This window comes from Papaver somniferum, chromosome 4 (genome assembly GCF_003573695.1).
Source record: "Papaver somniferum cultivar HN1 chromosome 4, ASM357369v1, whole genome shotgun sequence".
NCBI lineage: Eukaryota > Viridiplantae > Streptophyta > Magnoliopsida > Ranunculales > Papaveraceae > Papaver > Papaver somniferum.
Window position 1 is genome coordinate 82,677,764 of NC_039361.1, and position 11,183 is coordinate 82,688,946.

Here is an 11,183-nt window from a genome sequence, read left to right on the forward strand (position 1 = left end):
CCGCCGCCACCGATACTGCGCAATTGCACCACCACTGCCAGCCACCCTACCATCCAGCACCACCATTGTCGACCACCACCGCCACCACCTCCGACCACCACCACCACCACCGATACTACGTAATTGCACCACCAATACCAGCCACCCTACCATCCAGCACCACCACTGTCGACCACCGCCGACCAAAACCAGCACCACGACCGCCCACCACCACCACCTCCCAAAAATACGATGAAACCGATTTTGGTTTCATCATAAATAAGATGAAACCATAATTGGCTTCGTGAGAATTCAACTGTAAGAAAAATCATAAGAGGTATTATACATGTTCATTGATAGATGGAACCAATTTTGGTTTCATCATAAATACGATGAAACCATAATTGGTTTCGTGAGAATTTAACTGCAAGAAAAAGATTATAAGAGGTATTATACATGTTCATTGATAGAAAAGACATCATTGGAATGTCATGATTGACATGGAATGCCTAAAATGCTATTTCACAAAGATTCGAAAACACTAATGGATGAATTTGCCAGCGTTTTGGCCATTAGCGCGATAATAGTTATTGGCTAGAAAACCTTGCACCACTCCTGATGGACCCAGCTTATCTTTTTGCACCACAGGTACATTTTGTTCCACCTGAACTGGGGGGCCTGAGCAGCAGCAGTTACAGTTGAAGCAGCAGCAAGTGCAACAGTTGCAAAATGGTTTTGATTTCTCAGGACCGGTAAAGAGATATCCTAAAGAACTTTGACCTCCTTCGTAACTGATTCCACGACCCATTTATATGAAACACCAACAAGATTGGTTTCGTCGACAGAAAATCTAGAAGAAAAAAATCACATATTAGATGAAACAAAAACTTCATTCAAACCTCAGCAACATCATTAGTTACAACTAGAATTCAAACCACACAACTACCTAAACATTATCACAGGTAATTCAGTTCATAACATTCTGTAAAGCACCCACAAACAACAATTTGTAACTCAATTTTTTCTGTTTCAGACTTAACCTAAACACAAATACCACTTCTTTGATTCAAAGCACATAATCTCCATCACAGCTAGCATTGTAAATCCTAATCCACATATATCAAACACGACAACAATTTAAACTCATAAACAAAATTCGATTTAAGTAAGGATAAGACTAGATGAAACCATAATTGCTTTCGTCAGAATTCAACCGCAAGAAAAATTATAAACTATGATTCATTTTGTTTGACCACACCAATAGCAATAACCTGTGTTGTCTTATAAAAAGAATAACTTGAAATTCGCACAAATATTGTAAGGCATGAACAGATAGAGGTTTCAATATTCAGAACAGGGTCATTCAATTCATTCATTATAGCCAAATCCCAAAGGTAAGTCATACAGGCAAAAGAAGATAAAACTAAAATGGTAATTCATTGTACTGCGGGTACGTAAGACTCTGACTTGTTAAGTTACAGTGTTTTTGTTGAGATCAGATCATTTTAATTAACGAAGAATAAAGCAAATCAATGATAAAAGCTACAAGCAGGGACACATAAAACGTATGATACAAAATATATCACTGCTGAAATACCGCTACCCATGAATTACAAAATCGTATGATACAAAATTTACAAGTTTTACTGCAATCTAAGTTTATTGATCAGTGTCTCGCAAACCCAAAAATCCCATGGACGAACTTGTTAATTTTAACAACTCACGAAATCAAATGCAACTGTCCATCTGCACTGGTAATCGGGTTTCATAATTTCTAACGTTCCATTAAAATTACCTAGTGTCTATAGTTATCAGAAATGCAACTGGTGCAGTGTTTCTGAATTCCCTAAACAATTATGAAAAATAATATAATAGGGAGCATACACTACCATTCTACCAAGAAACCATTATTTAACATTTGACAAATAAAAAAGTATAATCAGTTTTAAGAATAAGTAACTATCTTATGACTATTCAAATGAGAATGATTTCATTCACTCACCTGCCAGTATCCTTTTTCACTATAGTGCTTTGGGTCTACACCTCCAAAAAAGCTATATCGCTTTTATCCTCGTCCTTGGCATCTCGATTTAACCAAAAATTTCTTAACGTACTAGACCTTAAGCAACCATGTTGTGCCTACACAATCAAGATATTATTGTTAGGAACAAATCCCTTTTTAGCCTCAAGAACTGAAAGTTTTCTTCTTTTCGAGATCGACAAAAATACAATGAAACCAATTTTGGTTTCATGATAAATACGATGAAACCAATTTTGGTTTCATCATAAATAAGATGAAACCATAATTGAACTCGTGAAAATGTTTGTCCAACTGCAATAAAAAATACAAGAGATATTATACATGTCCATTGATAGAAAGACGTCATTGAAATGTCATGATTACCTGCATATGAAGCTAAGTAAAGAGCATCCAGAGCAGATTTCAATTTAACACCCATACAAAATCTGGATGGTCCTCCACGACATATAAAAATGAAAGCCAAACTGCAATTTAGCAAATTAGTATAGGTAGCAAATTAGTATAAGCCAAATTGCAATTCTATCAGTTTTCACTCAAACCCAAATCTGGCACCAGTTTCCTTCTCTGCAAACAACTTCAGCTGGTCATTGCAAAAATATAAGTGAACACCTCAATTTGAAATTTTAAAAACACAAGCCCCATTTTGAGCACACACATCCAGAAAATGGCAGATTATAAAAACCCAATCAACATCATCACTTTCAAAACAAAATTTTCGAAATCACCCAGAAAAATGCCAACACCAAGACAAGCAAACATGCAAGTAAATCAAAAAATGAAATGAGCTCCTTTGAAGACAATGAAAATGCACAACACATTCTAATCATAGTGCATCAACATTCAACTCATCTAATCAAAGAATTACCATCATAAACATCACACTGAAAACCCATTTTAAAAATATGATTAAGAATTACAGTCAATCAAACCCACATCATATAACCACCAAATTCATCATATTTTCACCAGATTAAGCCAATTTCAGAGAAATAAAAACTCAAACCAAACATGCAGTACTAAATAAAAGTAATTGAAATACATACCACTGGGATAGGTTAAAAAGTTCCTATAAGACCAAATCGATGATTCATAGAACGAGGAGAAGAAATTGCAACCTTCGATTGTACGTGTTTGGTTGTAAAGATAACAAAATAGGGTAAAATTTATTGAATCTGAGAGGAATTTTCGGCACGGACGGGTAAGTGAGGGACGAGTAGTGATTTTGAATTTCTTTTGTATCTTTAAACGGTCTTGGTTTGAGGGGATGGAGGAGAAGGTGTTGACGGAGGACCAGGAAATGGTCGTCGATTTGGTGGTGGTGCGGAACAAAGAGGAGATGATAGATCTGAACATAAAAATAGAAGAAAAATAGACGGAGTTGTTCGTGGAGGAGACAGAGGAGACAAAGGTACAACTGATGGTGGTAGCGGAGGTGTTGATGCTGGTTTTCGCAGAGCAATTTTCTGCTGCTGGTGGTGATGGTGGTAGGGAGAAGGTGGCGGAAGAAAAGAAGAAATAAAAAAGAAAAGAGAGAAGAAGAAGAAGAAAGATAAAAGGGTATGTTTGGCTTTTTTAAAAATAATAAAAACTAAATTTACTCATTACTATTTGATATGGGGTTTTTGTGTCACTTTTTAATCAAATGGTTTTTATTTATTAAAGATATTATGGCTGGATTTTTTGTTCCACAAGTTTGGTCACCTTGGTGTTTTGTGACTAGTTTTGTCGTTTTTAAGTAAATGTGACGGACGTTTTGTCTTTAGGTTGGTGAGACGAGGAAACTAGTAAACTACTTTAAAGCTATTCATCTTTGTAGAGTGTGCATTCCATGCTTAAGTTTGAGTGTGATTACTGTATTTCATCTTAATTTTGCAAATCATTTCCATTTTTCATGTGTTTAATTAATGGGTATGTTAACTTGTATATCCGTATACATGTTAAGTTTCATTAAAATAACAATTCTTTGCATTGGAAACAAGATTTGTTTGTTTTATTGCAATGAAAACAACATTTCTTTGCATTGGGAACAAGGTTTGCTGTTTTTAGTGCAAGAATAACCAATTTCTAGTAGAATAAGACAAAAAAACACAATTTCCAATACCCCAAAATAATTCTTTATTAAACCTTAACATGTATACGGGTATACAAGTTAACAAAAGCCTTAATTAATCGGAAAATGGGTCATTTGTCCAAATATTTTTAAAACATGGTTCTAATAGACGAATAAAAATTATTACAGGTGAAATGGACAAAAAAAGATACCAAAGATGAAACTGGATTCATCCAGGCTTAAACTTAAAAAATAGCGAGGATGAAACTGGATGCATCCTGATGTAAATTAAAAATAAGAAAAAGTATTTGAAAATGGGTAGAATGACCTTAGCATTAGTGTAATTAAAGGATTTTTATTTTTCAAAATGATGTTTCTATTTTTGCCATATTTGTTTGGTAGACTTAGGTTAAGGCCCAATCCATGGATAACCCATAAAATTAGGCCCCTAATTAAAACTATTTTAAAATAAGGCCCCTATTTAAAAATTAATTTTAATAGAGGTCGAAATGACCAGAATGACCTTCAGTATTTATATGACTATACCAACCTTTTTCTTCACAACCACCACGTTCGTTTGTTTTGGAGAGAGAGAGAGAGAGAATTGCAGAGAGAAAAAAAATTCAAAATCGAAAACTGAAAACTTATAGATCCAAAAACTCTAGAAAAAATACAATAGATTATCGATCAGTTTGCTGAGAAAAATAAGAAGAAGCAGAAGAAAGAAGAAGAAGAAGCCGAAGAATTAACAACAAGAAAGAAGAAGAAGAAGAGAGGTTTGTTTTCGATCTTCTTATTTCCTCTCTGGTTTTAGGTTTCGATTTCACATGATTGTGTTTTGATTTTATAATTGTTTTTGAAATGAATCGGTTCTGTAGTTGCTTTCCGTGTTACCGGACGGAGCGTTATCGGTGCATATATCGTTCTGTAGATATCGGTGCACATCACTAAGTTTGACTGATTTACGTTCCATGACTTGAAATCAACTGATTTATATGGTTACAATTTGCACTGTAGATCCAGATTCAGGCGATAATAAACTAATTTATATTCAAATAACGAGAGAAAAAAGGAATGCCCCTGAAGAAGATCATGCATTAACAGGTATTATGATTGTTTCCCTTTAAGATGCCATTTACTATTGGGGTATATGTTTTGTGATGATATAATGTTAGTGAAAACATTCTTTTGTGATATAGCCTATGTAACTATAGAAATAGAACCTGTGTAACTACAAGTTACACATTCAAAATCTCACCACTGATTGTATTGTGGTTTGTATATTGAATGTGTAACTTGTAGTTACACATGCAAATGAGCCTATGTAACTATAGGTTACACATTCAAAATCTCATCACTGACTTGCGAAGGGCATGTGCAACTATAAGTTACACATTTAGAATCTCATTTTTTGATCATATGTAATGCCTGTCAATGTGTAACTTTACAAAAAGGTGCATGTGTAACTATAAGTTACACATTTTGAATATCATGTTTTGATCATATGTAATGCATGTGAGTGTGTAACTACAAGTTACACATGCTAAATCTCACCAGTAATGCCTGTAAATGTGTAACTTTACAAAATGATGCATGTGTAACTACAAGTTACAAATGCTAAATCTCACCACTAACTTGACAATTACGTGTGTAACTTGAAGTTACACATGCAAAATCTCACCACTGATGTGGCAGTTACCTGATGCAAAAATATCACGTATGTCTGTATTGTTTTTATATAGTAGTTACACATCAAAAATGTCGTCTGTAAATGCAACCTAAACAATCTTATGCATGTGTAAGTTAAGGTTACACAACACATAATAGAATGATTCAGTTTGTGTACTTGGAAAATACACATTGTTTGTAACATGAATTTGATTTTGAAGTTATAAAAGGAGTGTATTTGATAAGTACACAACATACTGACTCATGGTATTTTTGTGTGTGACGTGTACAGGAAAGTTAAGGAAATCGTTGAATATAATAAAATATTTGGTAAAGATAATAAAACCTATAGGCCTGACTGATAGGGATCAAAACTATCTTAGGAGAGCTGCTTACGGCGAGCTCGTACTTATGTATTACAATGAATACAATGAAGCTGAACCAAGTACTAAAAACAAATCAGTACCAACAAACACGGTGTCATAAAGCTTCTGAATTGCTTTGATATAGATTGTGAGACACTTTGTTCCTTCAAGTTTGGTGATGATAATTTTATGGAATCTACATCGGCAAAGTTAGCTGGTATATTTTGCATGCAAAGGATTGGAAGTAGAAAGGGTCAAAAGCTGATAAAGAACTTTTCTCATCGTGATCTGGAAGACAATCTTTTATACAACAAGTTCTTCACTGATATCAAAGCTACAACACATCAGACGACGGTGACTAAGAAGAACATCATAGAGAAGATAACACAACTTATGAACGACATAAATGCTAGAGAGAGAAGAAGAAAAGTTGATGAGAAGAATTTAGTTTGTTTGATAGGTTTGTATGTTTGATGTGCATTATTTTTTGGCGACATAAATGTTAATGGAGTGAATGTGCGATATCTTAGTATCGTTGAATCATATGATACGGTGCTCAAGGTGTCGTGGCCATATTTAATACACGAGCACTTGTTTGACGAGATTCTGACTAATGCTAATTCTATGTCAAATGTGAAAGCCTGTGTGCAATACCTACTGGTAAGCTTGTGTGTAATTTATATTTCAACAGTTTTACTGTTAAGTTGTATGTATTTTTTGTTCGATCGACTAATTTAATTTATATGTTGCAGATATTGTTTTTTGAACACCCACTAGAAGGCTTAATCCAGAAAGTTGCGAACCACGAAGAAGATATCCCACGGGTTGGAAGGTGGGACGTACACCAGATTTCAGATTACATTTCTAGTGCAAACATGACAGAGTTTTCAGTAAGTGTTATATGTTGGTTGCTTTATATTTTGTAAATTTATGGTACTGTAAGTTAGATATAAGTTCGATGTAATCAAAATTGTCATGTGTAGCTATAAGTTACACATGCAAAATATAATACAGTGAGTTCAAATTTTTTGTGTAGCTATAGGTTACACATATAAATGTGCTTATGTAACTTTAAGTTACACATACAACTGAAAAATTGTATATTTAGATTGTTCAACTGTTTTTGCAATCTCTTTTTAACCTCTCCATCTGTTAATTGCAGCCAACTGCTAGCTTTGTGAAGGAGTTTTCACAGCTTGAAAAGCAGCTTGGTATAGAAACCGTGGTACCAAGCAAGGACGATCTGCAAAGGTGGCTGTGAGAGAAAACCATTGAGAATGGACAACTGAAAGAGCAACTACAAGCAAAGCAAGAAATGTTTGATGCGGTGCACAAAATTGCCAGAGAAGGGATAAAAGATGAGGATCTTTCCATAACACAAAATTACGAGAAACACATTATATGTTGCGAGATAATGAAAGCAATGGGTATTGAACCTTACGCAGTGACCCAAAAAGAGTTTATGCAAAAAGAAGATGGTGGAAAAGGCCATGGAGGGACTGAGCATCAAGAAACTCATATTGATCCTACTACAGAGTGCGAGAAAGAGCGTGACCAAGACAAAGATGACGGGGAAACTTCCTTCCATGAAGAGTGTAAGTGGTTTGTTCTTTGTTCATTTTTTTTTTAAATTTAACATCATCGTCTTCATTCTAAATTAAAAAAACTGTTATATTATCTATCATTTCGATCCTTTTGCAGTTCCATGTATCAGTCTTGCAGCTGGAAATACACCCAAAATCTTGCAAGCTGAAACTGCTGTAGAGGAGCGCAGAACACCTCTAAGAACATACAGTTCAAGTATGAAGAGTGTGACAAAAAGCCATACTCCAAAGAAGCCCGTTGCAAATAAGAAATCCACTCCTGAAAATGTTGTGGATGAGCCGCAGAAGAAATCCGCGGGTGAAGAGAACAAACCAGCTGGTGAAGATGTAACTACAAATGTCGATGAGTCATTGAAAAAAATCCAATGGAACAGACACCTGCAACTTTTGATGGCAGCTTGGTTAGCACTTTTGATGACAGTTTTACATCAACTAAGCCAACACAGTTTGACGAGTCTTTGGTGGTAATTGATACAACCCAGGAAGGTGACAATCCTGAGCCATACATGTTGATGCAAAGAGGACCTAATGGTGATATTATGGATGTTGAAATAACTACAATATTAGATGAGGTTGTCAGCGACATCAACGAAAGTGAACATGGAGCTGCACTGATGGAGAATGCAGAGCCTAGCTCAACTGGTAATAAATATTCCTTGTGTAACTTAATATGTTTTTTTCCCCTCTCTGTTGTGTTTGTAATGCAACTGTAACTTGAATTTACACATTGTAAAGGCATGTGTAAGTTAAATTTACACATGCTATGCAAGACAAGTGTAACTTCAGGTTACACAACCATGACCACGTGCAAAACTTTTTTTGATTATTCCCCCTATTTTTGTTGTTGCACATCTCAAAATCAGCTGAACTTTGACGGTGATCAAATGATGGAGAATGCAAAGCCTAGCTCAACTGGTAAGAAATATTCCTTGTGTAACTTAATATGTTTATTTACCCTCTCTGTTGTGTTTGTAATGCAAGTGTAGGTTGAATTTACACATTGCTAAAAGCATGTGTAACTAGAATTTATACATGCTGTGCAAGGCAAGTGTAGATTTCTGTTACACATGCTATGCAACGCAAGTGTAACTTCAGTTTACACAAGTTGAGCGTGTGAAACTTTTTTTTTATGCTGCTTATTTTTGTTGTTTCACAGCTCAAGATTAGGACATTGGTAGTAGTGAAATTACTTTTAGCATTGGCCTAGATAGATCTCCAAAACCAGTCGGAGACCTAATCAAGGAAGCTAAGAACAACAAAATACAACAACGAGTTTTGAGGAATAAAAAAATTGAAAAACAAGATCTGAAACTGTATGAAAGAAAGCCAAAGAAGATTAAGAAGAATACTAATGAAGAAACAATGGATGCAGTTAGAGAAAAAGAAGCAGAAACAATGGATGCAGTTCCAGAAGTAGAAGAAGAAAGAATGACTGAGGTTGCCGAAGAAGATGATGGGACAATGAGAAAGGATGTGAAAGGTTCAGAAGTTATCGAAAGGCTGGATTGCGAGAAAAAGAATAAAGTTCTTGAATATTTCAATACTCATCCCAAAACGTAAGTATCTATAACCAAAACTCATGCTTGATTCTGTTACGGTGTTTAAATGTAGTTTTTAATATTTAAAGTTGCATCTTAATACTTGATTCTGTTATTTTATTAAATTGTTTCCTTCTTTCTAATGTAGATACATTGCTTGGATGGAATACAAAGATAATGGTAGCATGCTCTTTAACATAAGTGGAGAACTAATGCTCCAGCTTACAAAGAAAGAAGCCTACTTGGAGTCAGAATTCCTTGATTTCTACATCAGCAGGTTGAGGACAAAGATGAACTCAAACAGCAAGTGTGAACAAGCGATATTCCTCTCGCCTAAAGCATATGTAAGTAATTTGACATATTTAAAAACTTCTTGCATTTATAATGTGTGATGGGTGTTGTAAGATTATAATAACATGCTAATATTTTTTGATGTTGGAAAAATGTGATGTGTGATCTGAGGTTACATATGCATTTGTAATGTGTAACCTGAAGTTACACATGCATTTATAATGTGTAATTTGAAGTTACACTTCCTTTTTTTCAAGTTTTAAACCCAAGGCTTTATGTGTAACTTCTATTTACTATTATCACTTGTGCATTTGTAACTTTTGGTTTAAAATGTGTGTTTCATATTCAAAATGGTTTTTGCAGATATCTTACTTGAACGATTACAGTGATTTCAAGAAATTCTGGATTCCTAAGCTTGTTAAGGACTATTACAAGTGCAAGAACAGTGCAGTCCGACTTTTCGCCCCAATGTGCAACAACAACACACACTACATACTGCTGGAGTATGACTTGGGGAGCAGTAATCCTTGGTACCACATGAACTCGTCAGACGTTGAGATACTCAGGTATGAACACTACATGCAAGCCAAGAAATATGCATTTGCCATAACTACATAACTGAACCTCCAATGTCCTCTTGAGTTGAATGATAAAGCCAGACCTCTCGCTTCGCCCAAACAAGGTTCAATTCCCGACTGTCTTCTTTTTGTATGCACTTACATGAAGATCAGGATGAAGAATAGACAACTTGACAAAAAACCAACCTCACATATGCTGACATGGTTGCATGACAAGGTGAACCGCATGAGAGGAAGCATGCTTTACAAGATTATTTCGGATCCATCCAGAGATGTGTAAAGCAGTAATTTGGATTGCAAAAAATTTATATACTTGCAAATATTTTGTTAGTTCAAGTTGTTGTTAGACTTGCAATACGTTGTTGAAACTTTTAAGTTTCGTCAGATACTAGATTTTAGCAGTTCTTCGATTTGCAAACTTCTATACTTTTGGATTGAAATTTCTTGAATTAAAAACTTTTATACTTTTGTTAACTACAAGTTGTTATTAGTGATGCAAAATATCTTGTTAGAACTTTTCTGCAGTTTTTACAGGTTTCAGAAGTATACAACAGGTTAAGTAACTTATAGTTACACATATAATTAAGATGTGTAACTTGAAGTTACATGTGTTAAATAACAGGCTAATAGTCAAAATGCTGGTAATTAAGATGTGTAACTTGAAGTTACATGTGTTAAGTAACAAGGTAGTTGTCAAAAAAGCTGAAAAATGAGTTAAGTAACTCATAGTTACCCATGCAATTAAGTTAAGTAACTCATAGTTACCAATGCAATTAAGACAAGCTAAAAATCAAAGCTAAATGTAAAAATAACAATGTGTAAGTAATAGTTACACATCCATATTTTATAAGTGTAAACCAAAGTTACACATGCATTTCCCTTATGTGTTCAGAAGACACACACTGGGATACAAACATATTCCACCTGTGAACTCACAAAATCTAAAAACTTAATATAAAATATGAATAAATGATCCTTGCACATAATCAACGTTGCAGAAAAATAAAAAAGTTTGGTCGATGCAAACCTACATGAAGGAAACTAAAAAAACAAATAATCCAAGACAAAT